This window comes from Calonectris borealis, chromosome 8 (assembly GCF_964195595.1).
Source record: "Calonectris borealis chromosome 8, bCalBor7.hap1.2, whole genome shotgun sequence".
NCBI classification, from domain to species: domain Eukaryota; kingdom Metazoa; phylum Chordata; class Aves; order Procellariiformes; family Procellariidae; genus Calonectris; species Calonectris borealis.
In genome coordinates this window covers 13,305,507-13,320,229 of record NC_134319.1, presented here as the reverse complement: position 1 = coordinate 13,320,229, position 14,723 = coordinate 13,305,507, and positions in this window count along the sequence as shown.

Sequence of the window (14,723 nt, the reverse complement as noted above, 5' to 3'; positions counted from 1 at the left end):
AGTTTCCTAATTGCAGCTGCAATGCAAGTAAACACTAGCATGATTAATTCCACTGAGAAAGAAAACACCAAGAACTGCTCAGGAAGTTGCTAAACATGCTATAAAGTGATGTGACTACTCACAGAAGTCAGGATCTGCTTTCAAACAGTTTAGGAACATAGGACACTAAATTTAGTGGCTGATTATACTGCATGTGATGAAATCACAAAAAAGATCTCTTAGAGCTCAGGTTTATATTGGCTTTTTCAGTTCTTGTTTCAGGCTGCAGTGTCAGTATTGGAACATTTGATTCCAAAAGCACAGACAAATTATCTACACATTGAAAAAATAAGCCCCACCAGGTGATCATGTCACCCACCCCTTTCACAGTAACTACGTGCATTTTAATGAGGTAAACGACAAATGAATCCGTTAACACTGCTAGAATAGAATTCTCTCATAAGAAGTAGTTATTTGATCGTCTTCTATGCCAAACCTGTGCTGTTGTCTGTTACTTGTGACTGACTATTCAAGACACGGCTGAAAAGCAGTACAGATTGGGGTGCAAACCAGTTACCTGCACAGCACCATGAAGCAATTCAAGCAACGGTGGCAACTACTTTCACAGACACCAGAGTATATTTTGTGTAAAGGCCAGTAGCTTTACTAAGTATATAGTTGACAGGGTTGGTTACTACGAAAAGCTCTTAATTATATTATCATCAGAAGAGCCACTTGTCTTCAGCAGCAAATACCCCCATTAAGAGATTATTCTGCCTTAGCCTCAGTGTACTCTAGTTTCCACGCAATATTATTCTTTGGGATTATCCTCGATACCCAGACATAAGAGGATCCTTGTTTCCTTTTTCTTGCACAAACTACTACCAATAATTAGTTATAAATAGAAACATTAATTTTTAAAGAAAGGTGGGGTATTTTTAAAAACAAAAAACACCTGGAGAACATGCTGCTGATCCAAGCCATCCCTACTTGTGATTATACCAAGAACTGCAAAGATGAACAGCGAAAGCGAAGAATCGCACTGCTCATCCTCTTCCTCTACAACATCAAGCTGGTTGTAGCCTGCTCTGGGATCTAGGCATGCCCTGGGCTGGGATGACTGATGCATAGCTGCCAGCTCTCCCAGAGAATAGTAGAACTGTCCCCTCTGTTCTGGCCGACACCTTTGCAATGGGAGACATTTCAATACACTTCTAGGACAGGGAGGACTCCTGAACTCAGATAATGCCATCAATAAAAGCAGCAACAGCTGCTGTCTGCTCAGCTGTTTGGGTGGCATTCATGCTGCACCATGCTGTTTGGTAACCTCAGCAGTGGAACACAGAAATCTGCTGCTGGACAGTGCTTGGGGGGGGGAACAACAGCACAGCGTAACCAGTGAGGGTGCAAACTCTCCTTTTTCTCCAAAAGTGTCAGAAAGGAACTGTTCCTGCATGCATCCCAAATCAGAAACTGAGAATTTGTTTTTTAATTGAGAACAACAGGCATGGATTAGAGTCCTGTTCCAGGCCTGTGGACACAAAATAGGTGCTGGAAAGCTGTTGGAGGTTAATGTAAAGAACACAGAACTGCAGAAAGGAAAGATACAAGAAAGAGCAGCTGCACCATGTACCAAGTTTGGCACATTTGAACAGGAGAGCAGGAAGATTTATGTAAAAAAAAAAAAAAATTAAAAAAGAAAATTAATTTTCTATCCAAAAATTGTATTTACTGGTAATAGCTCTCTTCAGTCACAGAAACAGTAGACTGGCAAACTGCATGAAGCTGTCTTGCTATACATACAAGATGAACGAACTTCATTACAAGTTTATACAGGGACAATCAAACTATGGCTATGTTACAGCTTGAATTAATCTAAACTCCTTCCTCTTCGGGATTAATTTTCAGCAAGATCAACTCCAAGAGCTGGTACCTGGTTGCATGAGTGTTACTGCTAGCGAAGGAAAAAGTGCGTGTGGCGTGCATGTAAGGGGAAGGCAGGAACACAGAATAAAAGCTGCGGGGACAGGACAGTGACTGTTTAGATTTGCTTAAAATGCCATGAGTTCCTAGAATGACCACAAAAGTTTTTAATTAAGAATTAAACAAAGCTCAGAGCTCACATCCCAAGTGAAGAGCATAAACAGAGTAGAGAATTAATTTACCAAATACAACAAACCATAGAAAGAACAGAAATGAAGAAGAAAAAAAATGGATAGCAAATACAATGTAGAATAGGAGGGAAACCTAAATGCACTCGTGTGAATTATGGGGAGAATTGTGATAATGGAAAGTGTTCTGAGTAAGGGGTCATCTGAGCTACAGGTGATAAAGGAAGCAAGAGTGCCATATAAAGGAGTAGCACAATAATTCAATAGATGACATTCTGCATGCAAGAGAAGAGCACGCAGTACAAGCCAGCAAAATATATTTAATGCTCAGATTAGGACCAAGACATGACCTTAGCAGACAGATAGAAAATTGGATGTAAAATAGGCATGAAGGCATCAGGGAATGTGATATAATGACTACAAAGGCTTTCCCAGCATCATGCAAGAGAAGGAAGCAAAGTCATCCAACTAAGATAAATGCTGGCAGGATTGTTAAATCACTGGGACAGTGTAAATTACAAAGAAAAAAAAATATACTGGCCTAAATGTCAGTTATTCTTGGTTCTAGTAGACTTATCAGCCAACACTGCTGGATAACATTAGTGTCTCCTTGTTCACTTCCAAAAATAAGCAGAACACATTTTACTATTAAGCTTATAGTGGGATCACAGCAACCTGACCAAGATGGTGATCTACCTCATGAGGCTCAGCATCACACAAAATAAAATTTTGGTGTATGGATTTAAGAGAACACGAAAGAAACCATTAACACAATCACAGTTAAAATCCCATCTGTCATCTGGAAAGAGCCAGGAAAATAATTGTAAAATAAAAATGAAGTGGCATTATAATAGGTTTTTGATCTGCTATGAAATACTTGGAGCACAGTGCAGGGACTCCTGACCAGAGACTGAATAGGCTGCTATGGCTATGTGGTGCAACACAGTACATGGCAGATACACTAAAGAAAGATCTGAAAGCTTGACATATGCATTTACACAACACTGCAACCAGTGTTGTTCTGCAAACAGTAAGAGAATTATGGGAGAAAAGATGCTATAAACCTTTTATTTTTTTAAATGAAAAATATATTGAAATTTGAAATATCAATGAGACAATCACATAACAGAAATATTACTAGGTGCATGTCATGACATGCTAGAAGGGTTTCTTTCTTCACCTTGGATTGGCAAATTTCACATCAGATATTCCTATATGGACATTGCAACCCAGAAATAGAGCAGTATCCAAAAAAGTCGAGCTTATTAAATGATCTACAACAAAGTTAGCCACCAATGTGGGTACATATATATGTGTGTCCATGTGTGCACACATGTGCATCTGTGGGTGCATGTATATAAAACCCTCATTATTAGCTTCTTTTCTGTGGCTTTGAACATGTGAACATTTGAACAGGAGAGCAGGAAGACCTTTGTAAAAAAAAAAAAACTATGATCCGTTTTGCGCCCCTCACTACAAGAAGGACATGGAGGTGCTGGAGCATGTCCAGAGAAGGGCAACGAAGCTGGTGAAGGGCCTGGAGAACAAGTCTTAGGAGGAGCGGCTGAGGGAACTGGGACTGTTTAGCCTGGAGAAGAGGAGGCTGAGGGGAGACCTTATCGCGCTCTACAGCTACCTGAAAGGAGGTTGTAGCGAGGTGGGTATTGGTCTCTTCTCCCAAGTAACTGGCGATAGGACGAGAGGAAATGGCCTCAAGTTGTGTCAAGGGAGGTTTCGATTGGACATTAGGAAAAATTTCTTTACTGAAAGAGTGGTCAGGCCTTGGAAGAGGCTGCCCAGGGAAGTGGTTGAGTCACCATCCCTGGAAGTATTTAAAAGACGTGTAGATGTGTCGCTTAGGGACATGGTTTAGTGGGCATGGTGGTGTTGGGTTGATGGTTGGACTCGAGGATCTTAGAGGTCTTTTCCAACCTTAATGATTCTATGATTCAATTTCCTCACATTCCTCAAAATTATTTTACAGTATTTGTCTCACAGACTTTAATGGCTTAGCTATCTAATGAGGTAAGAACTTAAATAGTGAAAACTTAGATTTGTTTGTGTTGGGAAGTATGAGAGAAGAAACCTTCCTGAAAGTATAATAAACAGAACTTGTAGTCAACCAGCACTCTAGCAATAACAGAGAACAAGAACAATACTAAAGTCTGGCATTAATGACCTCCAAGGCAGATTGTTTACGATGGGGTTATGCTGTGCTTTTAGACAGAGCGCTCTAACCCAAATTCCTATAGCCATGGCCTTCCTCTTGTGTGTTCAAAGGCAAACCACTGCCATGGAAAAAAAGTAGTACATTTTGGTCAGGATTTCAGCAGAGGACAATGAAACATAAAATAACACTGGAGAATAAACTTGTTAGCATCAAGCCCTCCAATTCCCACTGAAGACTTTTGCTTAGGAGCATGCATGTGGCAGTATTCAGAGAATGTACACTTTTAAAGTGACAAATTCAAGAGGCACCCAAGCACATACACTGACCTCCCTTCCCCTTCATGGTATTTGGTTGGGTACAACAGCTCACTGCACTTCTTAAATACCATTCAGAACTACAACAGTGTAATTCATGGCTTGTATTTAACAGAGACGTCCCAGGTGAGGAGATTGAATTACTTTTCCGAGTCAGAGCTTTCTAGCTTGCCCTTTGTAAGCTTGCTGCTCTCCTTTCCTTTCTACTAGTCTCAAGTGCAGCGTTCTGATAGCACAGATGATGTGAACTCTGCCTGATTTATCCCAACGTTATGTATTTTCATATTTTCAAATAGTTCCAAAAATCTAGAGAATGATAATAATTAAATCAGACATTGCATTTGTATTCCTATATTACCTGTGGCCCAACCAATTTACTTTTATTTAAAAAAAAAAAAAAAAGAATTATAGACATTCAATGGTATGAACCAAATTATGTTATATAGCTAGAAGATCATAAAGCAAAAGCTGTCTGGGACACACTGAGGTGAGCAGGATCACCTAGGCCTGTCTTGTCTTACTTTGAAATCAGTCTTAAGAGGAGAAGAAATAAAGGAAAAATAGATATCAGGTGTCCCAGAGCAAATACCAGTAGCTCATTGAACATGGACCAAGAGCCAGTCCATGTTATTAACTATTTCTTGTTGAAACGAAATAATGGAATGGGCTTGTCTATCTGAATTTCCCACTTCTGTTCTGACAGTTGGAAACAGCTGATGTTGTCCACTAGAGTATTCAGAGTTATTAGGAGATAAACCACAGAAAAATGGATGTGCTTAAAATAAATAAATAAGCCTTCAGTGGTTAGAGTCATGCTTCAAATTGGATCCTTCAGTTTCTGAAGGATCACTGCCTTTTCTGCGAGTTGGGGAGGATACAAAAACATGGCAATACTTTTGCCTGTGACTAGCCAAACATGATGCAAGAGGAGCAGGAACGAGGTACCACCCCTTTGTAATGCTCTAGTCTGGCTCCTCACACTAAGGAGACATTCATATTGTCCCCATATGTTTTCCATTTCATTTTTCAAAATCCTCTTGAGTTGATCTATTGTGTCATATGGATTTTATACCTACCATCACCCATAGTCCTGGTGTGGCAGCAGGTCATAATGTACATATAGGTAATCTCTTGGAGAAGAGTGAATTACTTCACTGGGATTGTTGTTCTTTGGAACTAATTATCTTTTTGTCATCTTCCTAGGGAAGGCTTTTTAAGAATACTGTCTCTTTGTTTCCCCCATTGCTGTCTCTCACACACCCTGGTGAGTGAAACTTGAAATCACTTGAAGATTCCTGTCCTCTTAAGAAACAGATCAGAAATAGACTGTCATTGATGAGCATTTTCAGATTTGTGATCTGTGTCTTCCCTTTGCTTGCCAGAGACGCTCCATGTGATTGCTCTCTGAAGCTATGAGTTCCCATCCAGCACAAGTGACCCTTACAAGCTGATGAAAGCAAAACAAACAAACAAGCAAGCAAGCCAGCCAGCCTTTGAGCCATGCTAGATGGACTCCATTTACATCATACTCCTTGCAGGAAAAGAATAAATAGTCACGTATGCTTATGTAACTAATTTAATTTCTTCCAGAATTCCTTTCCCCCAGCTTAACACTCATAAACTCATAGGGAAGTGTTTGACAATTTATTTCTTTGGAAAGATGACGGCCTTCACCTATTATAGCTCTTATGTTCCTCAGTAATCAAGTAACCCTTGCCTGAAAGCAAAGCCTCAGACTGAATCCTAGCACTTTCTCTTCTACTACTGAATTTCGTTGTAATATTTTATATCAGTTACATGTTTTCCTGCTGTTTTGAGAGGTTGAGCAGCCTTGAATAGACTGATGTTAGTCTCCAGAATGAAGGCGGAAGGGGGCAGTGATTATTGCGGGAATCGATGTGCTTCCATTGTACTTCCTAAATGAGTCCCTTCCTCTTAGCTAAAATAATGCCTTCAGCTTGCTACAAAACTTCATAAGCCATGTCTTTGAGGATCTCATACAAGCACTTTCTGTAGTCACAGAACATCTCTCCACCACTCCAAATCCAGCATCCCTCTGCCAAGAGCAGATACTTACAACTTTTTGTGTAAAAATCATTAAAAAAAATCATTAAAAACATGGGAAGGAGAGGTATCGCTGCCTACTTCCTACATAATAGCCAGCTACAGAACATCTGCTAGGGAATAGGCCTTTGTTCAATTTCCTCCTCAGCCAGAGGTTATTCAGACCTTCAAAGAGGACATGCAAGCAACCCTGCTTTAAGGTATTCTTCGGTGGGCGCATCCTCCATCTCACATGCTGAACTTGGCCACTGTGTGGCAAGGATATCAGTGGAGGCCAATGAAGGTAGCCATCTGTTGGTGAGGAGTCCCTGCTCATGTTGGCTGAGGCCACAGGTAACATAGGAATATAAATGTGAAATAACTTTCATATGTCTCAAGGACAGTGCAGGTCAAAAAAGCACTCAGGCCTAGCTCTACACTAGCCACCAAAACACCAAAGGTACCTAGTTTTCACTACTGCAGCTACGTTGTTGTCAGTTACGTGAAGTGCCTAGTGTACGGCCTGACCAAGTCTGTCTGCGCAGACTGCCAGCCACTCAGTGTACCCCCAGGCTCCCCATGACCCTGTACCAGCACTTTCAGCTAAACCTCTGGAGTTGAGGGCTGATCGTCTCTGTAGTCTATACAAGCTATTGTCAACTTGATTTGACTTTTACCTTAACACCTTCTTTACAACTTAGGGCCATCCATCACTAAAGCAATTCATAGAGTATTTCATACACAGGATTACAAACAATTGCATTGCATTCCATATGAGTGTACACCTGTAACGTTCTCCTTTTTACTGAAGTCTCTCAGTTTCACATCAAACCAAGACTGGCTCCTGGTTGTCACTATTCATCAGTTCCCTTTTCCCTGTACAGCCTAGGAGATAAGATGATTTATTGTGAAATCCTTTCTCAGTCTTGTCATTAAACAACATCTCTTCTGTTATATATATTTTTAACTCTCAAGGGTCTTCACCATACGAACCTCGATGCATTATTTTTTTTACATGTACCAGAACATAAATATTTGTACAAGTGAGTCTACAAACTGTGATGTGACTGCATACAGGGCTAAGTAATTACCTAAACATATTAATGTGAATACAGATAGCTAAAATCCATGTGCAGCAATTTAATGGCACAGTGTTGTCTACGGGTCATCATGCAACACAGTGCTGGAAAGGAAATAATAGCAGTTTGTATCAGAATAAGCAAATGAAGAGAAGAAATCAAAATTCACACTGTCTTCATATCGACTGTGCTTCTTTGTACCATATTAAGGTGGTTAGGTGTTTCTGCAGACTTTTTTGAATTATCAAGTGAGTTTGAAGCTTACCTGCTTTACTCTGAAAAGCTAAACTAGGATGTGTGTAAAAGTCACCCACATGCATCAGTGAAGCTTAGACTGTGATCTCCTCCTCCTCCAAGTGCTTCCAATAGGAGCTTCTGTTGTTGGCTCCAGCTGGCAAAGCAATGCATGTTGCATACAAGTCACTTAATGTTTGAGAAGTACTCGAATACTAAGGCAATAAATGCCAGGCAAGACCCTGGAAGAAAAATAATTCCGCTGTTGCCAATCTTCCACAATGGTGCTCTCCTGACATTGCTCCAGGCCATGGAGCAGCCTGCTTCGACCAGTTTCTAAATGAGTTTCTTGGCAGTACCTAAAATGGATTTCTAACGCTGACCACCTTTTCCAGATACGCCTTGCCAAAGCCTCATAAAGGGTGCACCTACCTACCAGATGCAGAGCACAGCAAGTGAGATCATCTGTATTGACTCGTAACTTCAAACTGAAACCTTGCAGTGAAACTAAAGTCTGAACTCCCGTTTTGTAGGAAAAATATCGATCGTATTGTAAAGATCAAAGATTAGCTTACCAAGTTCAAAATATATACATGCTGTATATAGTTTTCCTTATTTTGATACCTGGCTTTGCTAGCCAATAAAATGCTTTCTACCCAGTGCTAGCCATCTAGATGTTTTTATGCAGCAACACTCTTATCTCAGTTACAAGTTCTCCAAATCCAGCACACTCTCAAATGATGCATCTGTTTCTCTAGTTAATCAGTAAAAATAGTGCTTAAACTATGCCTAGGCCTGCATTGAATCAAAAATTTAAATTTTCACTCCATTTCATGATTTAAGGAGTCCTCCAGAGTAGAAAACATCTTATTGACAGCTTCTGCACTATAACATCACATTTTTGGCAAGGTACGGGCATTCTGTGATTCACAGTGCTGACAACTATATATTCTATTAAAATATGTTTGTAAAATGTCTTGGGAAAGGTAAGAGAGACAGAAATCCTAACCATTCATTGGCCTTTCATTCTCTTTAGAACTGCTGGTCCATTTGAGAACATATTTTTCCCTTTCTTTTAAAACATCCTTGTAGCATCCTACTCAGAATGTGTTACAAGGATTATTCTATGTCAGATGAAGTGTAGTAAAATACTGTTGTGTGAAACAAAGCTTCTTGCTGAAACAAATAGAAAATAGATTTGCTTCCATCTTTATTTTGAAATAGTAAATCACAGAATCAAGCCGATATAAGCCATCACTTAGGTTGTTTGAAAACATGCCAGCACATCAGAGGAGTACTGTCTTCCTGAGAATACACAATAGCAGATGATACACATTAAGACTAGGGCTATGCAAATAATTGATTTTGTAGTTTGCTTGGGGAATGCAAAAACTCATTTCAGATTAGTCTGAAATATCCTCAGCTCTTGGGAGAGAAAACAAACAAAAAAACTCCACTCAAGTCAAAAGAAAGCATTTCATACTTAAAGTTTTTAGCTTTCTGAAACATGTCTGCATAAGAAGCTAACGGAGGAAACATTTAAAATGTTTATTGCACATTCTGCAAAAGAGTCATTAATGCTATTTTTCAGGCAGATATTGAAATGGTCACTGTTTAAAGAGGAAAAACTACAAACACATCAATCCTTATGCACACATACTATTAAGTCTCCATTATAATTATTTATTAATGAAAGGAAATTTGCAGGATGGGTTTTATGCCTTCTGCATAGAATACAACACCAAAATCTATATACTTGCATTCCCCCCTGAAGAAAATTTGAATTAAATTGTGATGTTTTTCTGGAGCCTTGAAAATATATTTAGCAGAATGCCTTAACCCATTCATATCTATGCTATAGAGTTCTACAGAACAGTATTTCATTCAGAGGAAAAATTATAACATTTCCATCTAATGCCTGCCCATCTATATTTCCTTGTCCTCTGGGCTGTAGTGCACATAGTAAAGGTTTTGTTTGTTTGTTCCATTTATTTTGCATACACGGATCAAAATTAAAAACAACAAAAAACTACGAAGTGTCAATTATTCGTAGCATCAGTAGTGACACAAGAGATAGTCCCATGCCACTGAAGGGCTTTGACTGCCATTCCCATCACAATCCCTTAAATATTCTGTATAAGTCGAATAATCCATATCGAGCCCTAAAGGTTTTTAAGTATCCTTAAAACAAGCAGAGGTGTATTATTTTCTACAGAGTTATTAAGAAGTTTCCTCTACTGTTCATACTTTGGATGAGTTTTCCGTGGCTTTCATTTTACCATTAAATAACAAACTCAGTGTTATCTAACATGCTGCCTCTAAAAATTCAATCAGCAGCACTTTGTTCACAGCCCTTATTTAAATCTCAGCACTTAAATAATATTCTACATCTTCAAAGCAAGCACTGTACAAATATTTAAACTAATCCTCATAACACTTCAAGGTCCACATTAGTTCAATAATTGAAAACAAAGAGAAAGGATTTCTACCGAGTATGAAAAAATCATTCCAAAAAAGGAAACAAATACAGCATGCATTCACTATCCTGAATATGCAGATATCATGAAGCACTAAGCCTGCTTTAGAGACAGCAAAACCCACACAAGTGAAGATAGTCTGAAATGTGTTAGTATTAAAAAGCCAGCACTGCACACACCATGTTTTGAGAACAGAAACACTACTAACATCTCATCAATACAACTTCATTTGTGAACCAACCTTAATGAGCACATCCAAGTCCTTCCACTCTTCCCCGACATCAGACAAACTCTCAACTTGCTCTACTTAGTACAAACCCTGAGTGAAAAGCTGTCCATTTAGAAAGCAACTCTTTCACCTGGATTAATGCTATATCTACCATGGAGGTCAACCTGCTTGTTAAGCATTTAGTAGTAAAGAAACCACCCCACCCTTTCCTGAGTAATCAGAAGGCAGCTGTGACTAGCTTGGCCAGAGCTTCTGTTCAGCAGCTGTTTTGCCAAAGCCAATGTTTTTGTCATGTCCTACCTGTTTACTTCTTTAGTAACTATGGGAGGTTTACAAATTCTACGACAGCTGTACTTAAGCATTTTAAGGACGAGGTTTTTAAAGGTATTTAGGCATATAACTCATTTACTACAACCAGTCAGACATCTAACTATCTCTGTGGCTCTAGGCCTTAACTCTGTGCAATCTATCATTGCCCAATTCCAGTTAGAGTTAATCTGAGGATTTGGCACAAACAGCTCATTTGTGTCACTTCCCCAGATCAGGATCTCTTTTCCTTCCCTGGTTCTCTCTCTATGTATTGGCTGCTTCTTTCCATCATGTTAGATTTATATAGTTCAAATTCATCCCCGTTAACTGTTTACTGCTAGGACTCCATTCGATATCTCATTTCACCTTTAATTTAATTTTAAAGTAGGTGCTAGAAAACCAAGGTGGACAATTGGAATCTAATTTAGGTAATCAAACTATGCTGATGACAATGCCATCAGCTGACCACTTTCGTACAGATACTGTGAGAAACTCGTTTCAAATTCAAGTTCAGAAACTGCCCAAGTTTAGCAAAGACAACTTTGCTGTACATAGCAAGGCCACCTCACTCCCTCACATGCCACTCTGGAAAGGTAACAGGATGTTAGAGGAGCTTCAACACACAGGAGGACAATATCCTCTATAAATGAGTCACTTCGGACAGATTAAACAAGCCTACCCAGTTCCTGCCACAAAGAGGAAGGGTCAGGTACTAGTCAGGGCTGGCACACCTGGGGCTGCATTTGCAGTGCTGAATGCTGCTCTTAACCACAAAGCCACCCACAGAAAATCACTGTGGAGTCATCCATACACCAAACTAGCCCCTAACTTACCTTATTTTGGTCCATTCAATAGTTAAATGTAAGTGGAAAAATTAACATAAAGACTTTTTTCACCCTCCCTGCCAGTTGTACCTGCTATATAAGAGAATCTCTCCCAAATTCTTTCATACAAACTGTCTCCAAGATCTGCAGAGCTGAAAACTTGACTGCAAAATGAAAGATGTGGGAGGCAAAAGACACAGAGATGTTTTTCCTGGGGAAGCTTAATTAATTGTTTTTATAGCACATTAATGACATTAATTGCTTTGGAAGTGCCAAGTTTTTTTTATCATTACTACCACAAACCATGACCTCCAGTCACAGAAGGAAAAGAAATAGTCTGACCACTGTACTTGATGCATTGAATTTAGATTGTGACTTGAGTGTTCTGTAGCTTTTTCTTTCAATAGATAATCACAGACCACATGATACCACAACAGAAAGCCCTTCTAATGCAAATAAAGGATGTTTTGGGGGATTAAGAGGGGGCAGAATTGGAGCATTTTTTTTCTAATATGTTGCTATGGTGTAGGAACCTCAGCTTGCCTCTTATGTATTCACTTGAGTCCATCCTGGTTTTATTGCATTCTGAAATTATCTTGGTTCAGTTAGAAGGCACTGCTCTCAGCTGAAATAGATAAATAGAAAGGATAAGATAGCAATTAAAGGTTGCTTTTTCCCCCAGCTTTTACACACACAGTTTGTCCTTACTGGCATTCACAGCTAGAAGACTACAGTGCCATCTCTCTCTCTGAGCAATGTTTGCAACATCATTTAACCTGCCTTTATCATAGGACAAAGTTGTTGTGAGGATGAATTATGTTAGTGTATGCTAAGCAGGCAATCATTACAGCTATTGTGCATCCTACCATCTCTTTTATATAGCTACAGACAGTTACCCCACTGCCATTTCGCTGTGGTCTTCCAGTTTTGGTAATACCTTATTGAAAGAATGTAAAATCCCATTAGTTTACATCCTCTATGCTATGTAATTGAAATGCTGCAGTTATGTAGCATGCCAAAACAACTAACTCCTGCAGAAACAATGGTGCTGGATTATAAGGGAATATAGCTGAGACAGGCAGACAAACATGCTTATCTGGCATACCTCATGAGCAGTCTTTGCTCACAAGAACCTTAGGAAGGCTAGCAATGCACTTCTATATTGTTGCCTTTTGTGTTCTTAATTGTCAACTTACCTGAAAGCACAGATGAGGGAGAATTTTTGCCATGCCAATTCTACCATTGGGTGTACAGGTTGCTCCAAAGGAAATAATCTGCTGGACAACTGGTTTGGTACTATATTAAAAAGATCTATTCAGAGACCAGCAAGTTGGCCTATCCTGGGTCAATTTCAGGGGTATTTCTCGTGTCCCAGAAGGATGCTTTGGTAAGCTGTACCCATTAATACTCCTCCTCATGCTGAATTCACAGCGTTCCAAAAATCTTCATAAAATGATAATGTCTGAGTGCCCTTCTGCTCTCATCAGCATCATCTTTGGACATGTGGTAGGAGCCCTTTTTATCCCTTAGCACTTGTCACTGCATTGAATTTCCAGCTTTCTGAGATACGCTAGCCTCTAGGAACAAGCATAGATAGCTGCAGCCAGCACCATCGGCTACCTCCAGTTACCAGCCTGATCAGAGCCAGAAGTTCAGCGTCTTAAATGGCAAAGAAGAGATTTCTCAAAGCAAGCTGGTAGCTTTCCTGTGAATCTTGCATATCTGGCTCAGGAAGCTTAGACCAAGAGAGAGTTTTCAGCTTATTTAACCTCACTGTGTGACCACAGAACTGCAGAGATGGTCTTGACATGTTAGGCCTGTCCACTGCAGAATGTCATTGATCTTTGTTCATATAAGCAGTTACACATTTAAACCAATATGATTTAGAAAGTGTCCTGGTCAGCCTTATATGGTGGTGATCTGGCTAACTGGACACATGTTAGGAAAATATGTTAGAAAAACACAGGATGAAAATTTCAACCCAACCAAATTAGTCCTCTGAATTCAAATTCAATAAGCCTGTACAAATGCTAGTGGTGAGCAACTCATCGCATCACGGAAACAATATTTTGCTTCTTTTGTATAACAGTTTACCTTTACCCTTCAGGTCACTAACTTAGAGGGTAACAGGAAGGGAAGGGTAAAACAAATAGGCACTCAAATCCAGTATATCCTTTCCCTTTGTCTCTCACAAGACAAAGCTTTTCCCATACAATCGTAAACTCCAATAGGAAATGAATTGTGTTTCAGTGACCTAAGAAAGTTCAAAGCTACTAAAGCAGCAAATCAGCACAAGTGAGCCAGAGCCAGTGCTAACAAAGAACACATGCTACCAGTTACACACTTGGAGGCTAATTTTCAGTAGTGCTGAGCACGCACAATGCCAACTGAAGCCAAGTGGAATGGTAGGAGATCAGCACATCAGAAGAACAGGCTCTTTGATTTAAAGGCTATCCTGAGGCATAGAGAGCCTACCAGTGGGATGAAAGAATGGAAGACAATGACTGTCAGTAAGAGTCAAGCATTCTGGGAAAACAAGTTGAAGGCATCGAAATAATCTCCTCCATGTCTCACTCCTCAGAAAGGCATAAAACTCAGCACTCTGAGAATCCAGGAGTGAGAAATACTTGTGGAGAGGAAAAAAGTGATAAGTGGTGCAGTAGCGTGTCAGAGCTGAATTTTTAGGGCGACTGCTGAACAGATGCTTGATGGGAGTACCTAAAGGAAGGCTATTATGTTCTCCAACTAGTAGAACCCATCTCTGCAAACGGATGCAAAGGAATCCTTCTACTCCTGCAGAAGATAGGACAAGAGGAAATGGCCTCAAGTTGCGCCAAGGGAGGTTTAGATTGGATATTAGGAGAAATTTCTTTACTGAAAGAGTGGTGAGGCCTTGGAACAGGCTGCCCAGGGAAGTGGTGGAGTCACCATCCCTGGAGGTATTTAAAAGACGT